This window comes from Mytilus galloprovincialis, chromosome 7, assembly GCF_965363235.1.
Source record: "Mytilus galloprovincialis chromosome 7, xbMytGall1.hap1.1, whole genome shotgun sequence".
Lineage (NCBI taxonomy): Eukaryota > Metazoa > Mollusca > Bivalvia > Mytilida > Mytilidae > Mytilus > Mytilus galloprovincialis.
This window is the reverse complement of record NC_134844.1, coordinates 59,800,716-59,813,236: the sequence shown is the minus strand read 5'-3', so window position 1 is coordinate 59,813,236 and position 12,521 is coordinate 59,800,716.

Below are 12,521 nucleotides of genomic sequence, written 5' to 3'. Positions count from 1 at the left end.
ATCCAAATAATTTCCGTACAAAATTTGTCACAGTTTTGTATAATAGGTGGAAAACAACATTACTATATTCCGTCAAAAGACTTCAGTACCGTAAGTTACTTTTTCTTGAGGTTGTGGTCTGTTTTGTTTTATTTTTGGCATGAAGTTATTTTTCACTGGAATCACACTGTACGTTCTTCTAAAAATTATATGGTATCGTTATTATTTTATTGATGAGTTTGAAAGTAAAATAAAGACTATGTTTATTTCGACCCTCTCAACGTACATATAAAATATTCATAACGATTCCACGTCTTTCATATTTTTTTTCTTTTTCTTTAGTTAAATTTATTACCTTATGATGCAAACAAAAAAGTTCGACGAATAATTCAATTATTAATATAACTTTAATTTCATGATCTATATAAAATATCGATTGGGACTGATAAAATGAAAAAATATGACTTGAGATAAGCCAAATAATTGTATGTCACTGTAAAAATAAATTCAGATATCCCAGAAAGATAAACGAAAAAGAGTCTAAGAAAATATATACATTTATTTGATGAAAGGGAGTGTTGTCTTTTTTCTAAAATATTTTCGCAAATCAAGTAATTTTAAATATTGTTATTCATATGTCTGCAAGAAAGATATTGACCCCAAACGAAAGACATGTCAATTTTGAAATTAGAAAAGAAAAATGTTTGCTAGGGTTGTGCATGTGTTGTTTATCGATTGAAAAACGTCTTTATTAAAAAAAATAGTACTATTGATTCCTTAAATCGAATTATATTCGAAATAAATTGCAAAATCTATATTTGTAGCAGTTGGTACCATTAACACAGAAGCATGCAGGTTTCATTATGTTTAGTTGTATGTCTACTGTTGATGTCCGTTAAAGGTAAGGATACGTTACAACATCTCCCTCGTCATGCTCAGCGGACGATTAAAGTAGTCATTTCTAATGTTCATCAGATCACAATTGAAATTGAAAACAAAAATAACCTGATTCAATATTGTGACCTTACATACTTGTTAATGCATTAACATGCATTGACAGAAATATTATATATTTTACCTTTTATGTTTTTACCGATATTTAGATCAATCAGAATTCCTATTTTAAAAAAAATATATGAAAATGTCTATGCACGAACCTCACCAATTTGTCCTTTTTATTAAGATTTTTTTGTTCACCCTAAGTGAATAAGAGGCTGACGTCTTTCAAACGGCCTTGTGATGACATGGTTTTTTGGTTTGTTGTTTGTTGAGACAAACCTCATTATTTTTCATTCAAATTGTTTAATTTACATGTGTGTCTTTATGAAAATCTAATTGATCATTAAAGGTTGGCTGCATCTGAACTTCAACTAGAATTAGGAACAGTTCGCTACGCTATACATGCATTATGTTGAAATAGCATTGTAATAATTGGGAATGCATCATTTTAAATCTGTCTGCGAAATACCGATATTTGCTTAACTTTACACTGTAGTGAAAAAATAACTGCAATATAATGCATGATAAAACTAAAAAGATTTGTTTTTTAAATTGCTTAAATGTTTATTAACATTTTCTAAAATAAACAAGGAAAAACTTCAATAAATAGTATGCATAGGTTACACAACTTAATTCAATAACATAATTTAATATGATACATTGATCCTACGTGTTGTTTTTACCAAGATCGATAATGAATCTGAAAACATTACAATAAAAACCGCAATTTCCAAAATTAAAATCGACAAATAAACAATAACTTAAAAAAACACAAAAACAGACGTTGCTTGTACTGTTAAAGCATTAACGCTCTTTGTTTTTTTTGGGAAATGGAGATGCATACATCAGCTTGTGTACAATTCATCAATATATTTTAGTATATCCTTATCTAAAGTAGTCTTCTATCTTTTAAAATGTCTATGTTTAGGTTGGAAAATAATAATATTTGTAACTATTGCTTTCCAGTTAATCAGGCCAATGAGATAATTCCGAAAGGATATGGGCTAAGTCACAAGTGAGTTAGATTTCAACCATATTTACACCAATCTATTTGACTTCAAGCACAGCATACAGCATATTTTACTTTATTTAACAAATGAAATTAATTTAAATAATATAATTCTATTATTAAGTACCTTATATATTATCTCATGCAAACTTCGAAAGTAATAGTATAGTGTACAATAGATGAAAAGTGAAATCCTAGTTCAGCTGTACAAATTGTAGTCATATAGTTTATTTAGTTTTAAAAAAAATGAGCGGCTGTTCAATCATTTTCTTTTTACTGGAATGATTTATTCAATGATACGTCCAAAAAACAATTATAACAAAGACTTTGAATTATTCAAGTTTAATTCTATGAATATAACTTGAAAACAAATATATCTTGTTGATTTCTTTATGAAATGTGATATTGGTACATTTTCGATAAGATCAATTCGAATAAAAATATGAAATTATTTTCAATAATGATGCAATAACGTTTGTGTCTACTATGCATTCATTTATGTAAATAAATATACATGCTCATTTTTTTTTTTTTTAAGTCTCATGAAAAGAGCTGTACCATGTGGGGTTGAATTTTGCACATCTTATAAACCTTGCTGTAATGGTAATGCCTGTCTTGGAGGAAGATGCAACAATTGTGCTGGGCATAGTTATAAAAATACACGTGAATGCTGTCTAGATCACGTTTGTTCTTACAAAATTTGTATGCGCCGGAAGACCAATGGTGGACCAACTCATCCAGTTTGAGAAAACCATCATCTTTATGTTTTTCTTTGCGTTGTAATGCAGTCTGAATTCAAAAAAAATTAATTGAATCTTCGCCAAAAACAATCTTTTAATCACATTTTAACAACTGATTACAACAACAATTTTGTCTGATGCTCGGTCCGTTTCTGTGTGTGTTTCCCTCGGTTTTAGTTTGCTACTCCGATTTTGTTTTTTGTCCATGGATTTATAAGTTTTGAACAGCGGTATATTACTGTTTCCGTTATTTATACTTATTTATATTTTATATTCCCTAACAATACTCAATTATCCATTCAATACATGTGAAATGAAAATAGCTAAAAAATGTTAAAGCAGACATTGTACGTGGAATAAACAGAACGCGTGGAAATTAAATCACAAAATACTGAACTCAGAGGTAAAGCAAATCGGAAAGTCCTAAATCATATCATAATTAATTACAAAACACATAAAATACGAATGGACAACAACTGTCATATTCCTGACATGAGTTACATTTTCTAACTGTCAGACTAGTACAGCATCTTGTCGAATTGGAGACATATAGCAAAAGAGAGGGAGGAGGATATACATAAACAATAAAAGGAAACAACTAACAGACAAAAAACAGTACACATAACACAACATGAAAAACCAATGTCTGGACGACACGAATTCAATCAAAAACAGAACAGAGGAATGCAACAGGTGCTACGAAAAAAAATAGATATGTTTTTAATAGGCAGCAGTGTTGTTGTATATGCACTGTATATATATTTGATATATATATTGATTGATGTAGCAAAGAAAACACTACAACAAGTTATAAAGCTTTTCATATGAAATTGAATATATTCATAATATACATGATATAATATTTAAAAAAAAAAAATCATTTGCATTTCTGAATAATAAACCGTTTTAAAATAGCAATATAAGCGATATCGATTGGGTAGACAGTTATGGAACTCATGATTACAGACGACTACGTATATGTGCATATTCTCAAAACCACAATACCTTCTTTGATGTGTCTTACATGAAAAAAAAAACCATGATCGGTGACACGTGTGCAGCAGGAACTTTTCATTTGACATGGTCACATGATAATAGCTTTCGATTTTTGATTTGGTTCGTGTTGTTTTTTTAGTCAGATTTCTGTTGTGAGTTTTGACGCCTGTAGTTGGTACTTTAGTTGATTTTGGTATTGTTTGTGCGTAAGTTACTAAAACGAATATATAATGTCAACGTTTTGTTTATACTATAATAATGTCCTTCTTTACAGAAAACTGGATTTTTAATTAAACATAATGTATTCAAATATGTATGGTCTGGCTTTAAAAATAATAAAAAAAAATAAAAACTTAAAACCAGTGTGTATCAAAAGATGAAAAACTATAAAGACTTTTTGTTCTCTATTTATCTTGTTAATCTTATGATTGGTTATAAGAAATTAAAAAAAAGAAGTTGTATATATACTTCATTATTTGTCTATCTGTCTTCGTAAGCTGTTCTCAATACAATTATAATGTCCTTTCTCTTTGGTATTATTCACTTCTTTGTTAGAGCATATCTGTCCAGAACCGATTCTAACATTTTCACCCAACAGCAGATACTGACAGATACAACCGAGACATTTATTAGACTGTTTTATTTTATTCACGAACAGGTTAGATAGTTTAACTTATGTTTAAATCGCTCGAAGGAGAATTTTTAATCCTATCCTTATATTTACTCTAGCATAAACTATTTATTTATTGGATTATAGTATAATTTACCTAGAGAAAAAAAATTGAAATGTCTATAGCAACGTTAAGCATAAATCAAAGACATATGTTTATTTTATTTACATAAATTAAACAATCATATCGTATTCGAAATATTTTAAGTTGATAACATACTTTACAATACTGACAAAGAATTTAATTGAGATAAATACGTGACTGTATATTTTATAACGGTTTACTATTTATTGTTCCTTGTCATATCTATGACAGTCATAAAGTGTTAGTTAAATTTGAAAGCTTGGCGTTCGTTTAAAATGGCAGAAACAGTGATGTCTTTATAACAGTTGATGATGGTTAAACTGATATTCTGAACCTATCCTTTTCTACATTTTTTTTTCTATTTTACTTGAAATCACATGTTATTGCACAAACAATGACTGCTCAAAATTGTGAATTATCATGTGACATATCCTTATCATTGTTAAATGTACCATGAATCAAATTATACGGTCTATTACGGATATACATCTAAGTTCACATGTCAATATGTTACTTTATGATAATGGTTTCATATTTGTCATTGCAAGATACTTAGTATACAAATGTACGTATGTTATTATATAATTAAATCAAGCAACACTTATATCTATTAAAGTATCGATAGAAACAAGATTTTATTTAATATAAAACAAAAAAAAAGACAATTTTACAATCAATTATATAAAATACATAAAAGGCTAAAACGTATGTATAATATATCATGATGGTAGTTAAGGTGATCTGCGTTATTTACTGCACCACCATAGAAAAATTTAATGTGATATCCTACATGTAATTAACTTAAAATCTATACGCACATTAACATGTTAACAGCCAATATCCAAAATCATTAATATATAAACGAATGCAGTTAACGTTTTTTTTTAACTAAATACACCAGATATCAATGGGATATTTAAACTCATCAGTCGAAAAATGACTTACAACGGGGCATGATTAAAACCACGAACAACGACGAAAATACAAACAACAGTCTGCTTAACACAAAATAGACAAAAAACTTAGAACCTCCGCCAAATTACTGGAGTAATTGTATTTAAGGCGATTATGTAAGGCGGATTATGTTGTTCCGCATGTCATATCCGTCAAGTAGCTTATTTGAGTAAAAATTCAGTGTTTAGTCTAACATGTCTAATAAGTTTGTCACATTAGCGGATGATTAGACAGTATAGTTATTACGATAGTTGGATTATAACCGTTGTTATCCAAATAAGAATATGGAAAGATATCAATTCATAATGGTACCGGAAACTAAGACCAAAGAATCGCAACAATAAAAAAAATCCGTTTATAAAAATAAAAAGAACAATAACTTAAATGCATCACTGCAGACACTGTAACACCGAGTTTTGTAGAGCCGACACCGGAAAAGGAATCAAAATGAAAATCATCAAATCAGCTGTATAGTTTATGTGAACTATCAATTATATAATCGTCCCGAATATGCATGAAATATTTGCCATTGGACGTCAAGCAACCAACAATCAATCAATCAATTATATAAAATTTAGACGGATCTTGTCTTGTTTTGGTAGTAAATAGTGATGCATTACAGACATTTGTTTGGAACTTCATCGCAATCCAAAAAAAAGCTAAGAATGTCAGAGGCTCACACAAGATAAAATGGTGAGTATATTTAAACGGTACGTGTTTAATTAAAATTTCCGGTTTTACACTTAAGACTTCAAATTAATAGCTTATACTTTTATCATGAAAATCATTGTCACTGCAAATTACAAAACATTTCACGTACAATGTATGCAGGACAATGCAGGTTAGAATCATATATATATATATATATGTTTGTCTATGTGTATCCATTTGATGAGTTAGGCCTTTCAACAGATTTTTATAGTTTGTTCTTTTGTTGTACTGATACACCAATGTCATAGGTTTGTAGGAGGCTTGATATATCGGTGACATGTTTTACCCCGCTACATTCAGTATCTTGTGTTAAATAGATATGAAAGATTACTAATGCTCAACACATAGCTGGTGCGAGAATATAATCTTAAAGCAGGGTTATATATGCATGTAGTATATGTTATATATGGGTAACTAAGGTTTAAGAAACGGCATACATTGTGACTGGCCCATATGTGGGTTTAACTGTATACACTGTGTACGGGGAATATCACTTTATGTATCCTGTAAATGCATAAAAAAACAATATGTAATACTTATTATTAGTATGATGGCATTGTCTTGACTTAAACACATGATCGCATTTACTTCGATACGTGAAGATGTAGATTTTCGAAAAGTGAGTGATAAGCAAAACACTTATTATTCCATCTTCTTCCAATTATATAATAATTATAATTATGTTAAACTATTTAATATACGCAGTTAAAAAACAAAAGAAATAAAAGAAAAGAAATGTATCAAAAGTAAATTTAGAAGTTGTCAGTTGTGTTCATCCGTAACTATCAGTACAACGACCGAACAGGAACATAATTCAACTTAATTTGACCACAAACATGTACAATTGTATAAAAGCTGCGAACAAAATTATCTTTTGAAGGAATTACACAGGAGTCAAAGTAGCTTTGATTTACGTAAGTTAATTGTTTTTAACATTAGGTTAAGAAATTAAGTACAGGGTTAGTTTTAGTAGACAAGAAAGTAACTAAAATAGAGTTTACGTGTTTTTATAAAACTATTACAAGTGTCAAGCATGCATCCTAATATCAACAGTTGATACGAATCTAAAAAAAAAAGTGTTCGATAATTTTAACTTAGTTAACTATTCAATTATCGTAATACTGGTAGACATGTTGTGCATATCAAGCATGTGTCATAATGACACTTTAAATACATAACATGAACACTGAAGTACGGAATTTTATACATATAGCTTGACATCACACTGAGTTATGCTTTGAGTGAATGAAAAAAAAAATTGAAAGTAGATAGCTATAATTAGGTTTAAAATCACATAAATTGTTGTAGTATCAAGCGGAGTATACACAAGAAGAATGAAGATCTCTATATGTTCAGTCATCTTAGTGGTGCTGGTGTCCATTGGAGGTAGGAAAATAATATATCGAGTCTTAACATGAAGATTTATTTCTTATTTGTTACATTAGTTCATTTATCAGCCAGACAAACCGTTAGATTCAAATAATAACACTTTAAAAATGTGGTGGGGTGGTTATCCTTATCTATATATACTTTGATACGGAACATAAGAAATCATACATTCGAAAACATGGATATACAAAAACTTGAATACCCAAGAAGCGTCATGTAAAATACGGAGCTGGAAGGAAAATTCTAAACGGAAAGTCTTTAAAAAAATGGAAAAATTGAAACCAACAGCACATACAACGAATGGGAAACAACTGTAATATTCCTGACTTCGAACAGGCATTTCATCATGTAGAAAAGGGTGGATCAAACCTGATTGTATAGCTAGCTTATCCTATAATTTGAATGACAGTCGGTAAGAATAAGTTGAAATTGACAACAATGTTGTATCAAAATGTCACAGAAAGGACATAACAAGTACAAAACCCAATAAAAAACGATATAATTCAATTTTGAAAAAATAGTCATTTAAACTGACATTCGAACATTTAACAAATTGATATGGTATTTATTGTTTTGTCTTATTACCTTGAAGACATATTGCAGTTAGTATAGTTAACTTGAATATATCTGCTTAGTTTAATAGACTATATTGTTTAAATCAGCTACATCTAATATGGGTCGAAAGATGGTGTGATGAAATTAGAAAATATAATTTGGAATTATTCCTATCATGTATGTTGATCATGTTGATAACAATCATATTTTGTTTGTCTTATTTAGCTTAAGGTTTATAATTTACAAAAAGATCACAGATGATTTGTAGAACTCTATACCTTTCAATTGTTAAGAAATTGGGGCGAAATATTATTTACTTCAATTCCAACACAATTACTTTATTTCTGTAACATCGCACATCCACATGTGTAACGGGAAAAGCAGGATGAAAAGTATGGTATATTTATTAGAAACTAACGTAAATGAAACAATGCGTATTATTGTATTAAACGAACTAAGAATATGACGATTTTTGTCAAATATATAACTTTTGAACATGTTTAATGTTTCAATACTGATATTGGGATATTTAAACAAGTGTTGGTATAATTGAGAGCATACATGCTCAATGTTATTCCCATGACACTGTTGAACTAACCTTAGAATTGATATCATTTATTTTTTTTATTTTTAAAGTGTTTAAGATTGATACCCACGAAAATAGATGAATCCACAGTAATTTGAATACGACGATGTATGATGACCTTTCATATATATTTTGTTGACTTTGAAACAATTGACAGTATCTTCGTGCACGACGAATCATATTTTTATTACTTTACTTTTAGCCAACAAGGCAAATGACGGAATGATTAAAGACAGCATGCATATACATACGTAAGTTGAATTAAACACCAGAGCACATGGTCAGGATGAACGATTGACTCACGAGTTCTATTTTAATTTAAATACTTATCGCCTTTCTTCGGTATTGTACAGTCATTATCGATTATTTGAATTTGATAAAACAAACATATTAATATAACATCGATCAGGTTCAAAACCTGCCTGAAAAATTATCTAAACAATCATCATTGCTCAATCTAATCCTGATAGCAATTGGTTAATGCTAATGTAACCTGTTACAAATTCTCTCGAGGAAGAATTATTTTGAAACTCTCTGAAGACAAACACATGCTAACTTTACTTCCATACCGCATGCAAACAGTGAATACTTTATTTCCGTTAATCCATCCTGATTACCATGTATTCATTATTATTCTTTGCATACCAATTTCAATTTTCGTGGATATGGTTTGATTTTAGCAGCCTTTGGCCTAACCATGAAATCAAATTTTTCTCAATCAACGAAAATTGATTTCCACGAAAATAATATATCCTCAGTAATATGAATACAAATAACGACTTAATCATGCTTATACGACAATGTATAATGATCTTTTAGATAATATATTAATCATGTTAATGAAATCATACATTTCTGATATTGACTTTGATAATTTCAGAAATTGCGTTCATCCATCAAGACAAGAAAGGCTATTTTGAAGTTTTTAACTAAAGATTACTACAACAAGTAATGATTTATAAATAACTGAGTAGATTTGAATTTAGAGGCTGTATACTAGATACGTTCTCATTGAACAAAGATAAAACTATCGAAGTATAGTTTTAGTAGATATGCACGTACAGTTTCGGACAAACGTAAGGCTAGGTGCTAATTGTTAATTGCATTGCATATGTTTAGCATTTTACATTTTAGCAGTTTTTGTCTTATGTAGACGAAACATGCGTCTGGTGTACTCAATTATAATCTTGGTACCTTTGATAACTATTTGACGTATAATAAACACAAACTCGTATGGTAATAAACGTTGCAGAATGGTTCATTCTTCAGGTAAAACTTACTTACCAAATGCTCAGATATTCACCAATTATAACATACAGGATCTACTGTTATAAACCTTTTATCAAATACGTATTGTTTTGTTTTAGGCTGGTGAAAAGAGCTCCTGCATGTGGATATGCAAGTTGCTCATATCTTGCATGCTGTTATGGTTATAGCTGCATATCTGGATTCTGCAAAACATGTACAGGAAGAAATTGCACATCTAATAATGACTGTTGTGATAACTACACCTGCTCCTACAAGAAATGCATCAAAAAGAGAACGGGAGGTGGAGGTGTACCACCAAAATCCAATACACATCAACACTAGTGCAATAATATAGATATTATTTATATGATCTTATTATCATATCAAAAGTTTAAAGAATTAAACAAAATATTTGTCAATGTTCAGTTTTTTATCCACCTTAATATTTGTCCACTATGAGGTATTAGCAATGTTCATGCAATGTGTTTACAATGAATTCTATAATTCAGAAGCTGTTCAAACATCTATTAACATCTTAAATAGTCTATTTAAGATGTTAATGTCGTTGTTCTCCTCTTGTATGTAATGCGTTTCCCTCAGTTTTAGTTTGTTACCCCGATTTTGTTTTTTTGTCCATAGATTTACGAATGTTGAACAGCGGTATCCTACTGTTGCCTTTCTTTATCTATGTACGTTCGATCTGCATGTACGTCAAAGACCTAATACTTTAATACGGTGCATGTTGCCAACAAAGGCCCCGACATGAAAATGTTAACAATTCAAACTAATACACTAATAGACTGATTTATAAGATTTACCAAAAACAATGTAAATTTCACAAATAATACAAATTGGTCTTTAGTTATAGGTTCTAGAATCTAAGCTGTGTATTTTTCTTTTATCACTCTGTAGAAAGTTTTGAATTTGTCTTCAACATGTTCAATCAAACATGTTTCTTTTGGTCATTTTAATATTGATGCTTCTCAGTATTTAGATGCATCCTGCTATCCTTATTTTACTGTAAGCGTTCCTGCTGGAAGTTGTTGCCGGTTGTGCAATTCTGACAATTGAGGGTTTCTTTTCACACTTGCAATTATATTAAACGTAATATGTATGTTATCTAGAGAGTGCAACCTATATATGGTATGTACTATCATCTACAAAAAACTGTTTTATCTGCGTATGTGTTAATTCACTACGAACACTTTACTGTTAGCAAATTTGTTAAATTAGTTTCTATGTTTAATTTATCTTTTTAGTGCTGTATACATGTACTGTGGATTCATTTAATTTCGTGGGTATACATTTTCGATATCTGCATACAAAGCCTATAGAAAACGTGCATTTCGTTAAACAATTGAAATCTATGGAAATTGGTATCCAACGAAATATAATGAATCCACAGTATGTACAGTTGTGTCTGCTGAAATCCAATTATTGTCACATTAACCTATTCGTATTAACCAGCTTCCAATTGCTTTTGAGCATTTCCATATGCTCAAGTCAATGGGTGTTTCGGATACTGTGGATTCATTTATTTTCGTGGGTATCAATTTTCGTGGATAGAGAAAAAAAGACGTTTCGTGGTATACGTAAATTCGTTGATCGCTGATTACAAAAAAAAAATCTGATATGTTTTTGTAATTTGTAGATTTCTTTTTGATTTAGGAGATCATATAACCTTTGGTTTGATCAATAATAAAACAAACAAAAAAGAAGGAATTCATTGAAAAAGTTTTGAATTGTCAAAATCCTCCCTTGGGCATTTTAGGTTAAAGTGTTCATTAAAAACTTCTATTACAATAATGGCCAAAGGCAACTAATTATTTGTTTGTTTTACAATTCATAAATGCTTGTCGAAATTCTATAATGCAATCAAAACTTTATGATTGAAAGCTCATTTCTGTAATCACGATATAATAAACAGTCATATAAGTAAAAGGTGTGAAAATAAATGTTCCTGTCATAAACAATATTACCTACCGGCAATATCCCCGTACTTAATCCCATTGATTTTCAATCACTAGTAAACCAAACAATGACAGGGTAATTAACAACTTGCAGTTATTTTCCATGAAGTTTTCATCAATTTTAAAAAAGTAAATTATCACTGATATTTGATATATTTATTATTGATTTAATTAAAATACGTGTATCTTCTTTAAATAAAAAAACACATGTTATGTTACAATGTTTATAGCTAGTCACCACTTTACGAGAACTGCATAACATAACAGGAAATAAACATCCGACTCCATAAAATTGAGAATGGAAATGGGGAATGTGTCAAAGAGACAACAACCCGACCAAATAAAAAAAACAACAGCAGAAGGTCACCAACAGGTCTTCAATGTAGCGAGAAATTCCCGCACCCGGAGGCGTCCTTCAGCTGGCCCCTAAACAAATATATACTAGTTCAGTGATAATGAACACATACACATTTATCGGGATTATTCTTCGTTGAATTCTTAAATTCATGGTTCGCTGTGACCCACGAAACCCACGAAAATTGGTATACCACGAATAAAAATGAATCCACAGTAAGCGAGATTTCTGAAATAAGAAGTTGGAAGGCAACACTTTTTTTTAGACGAACTCAA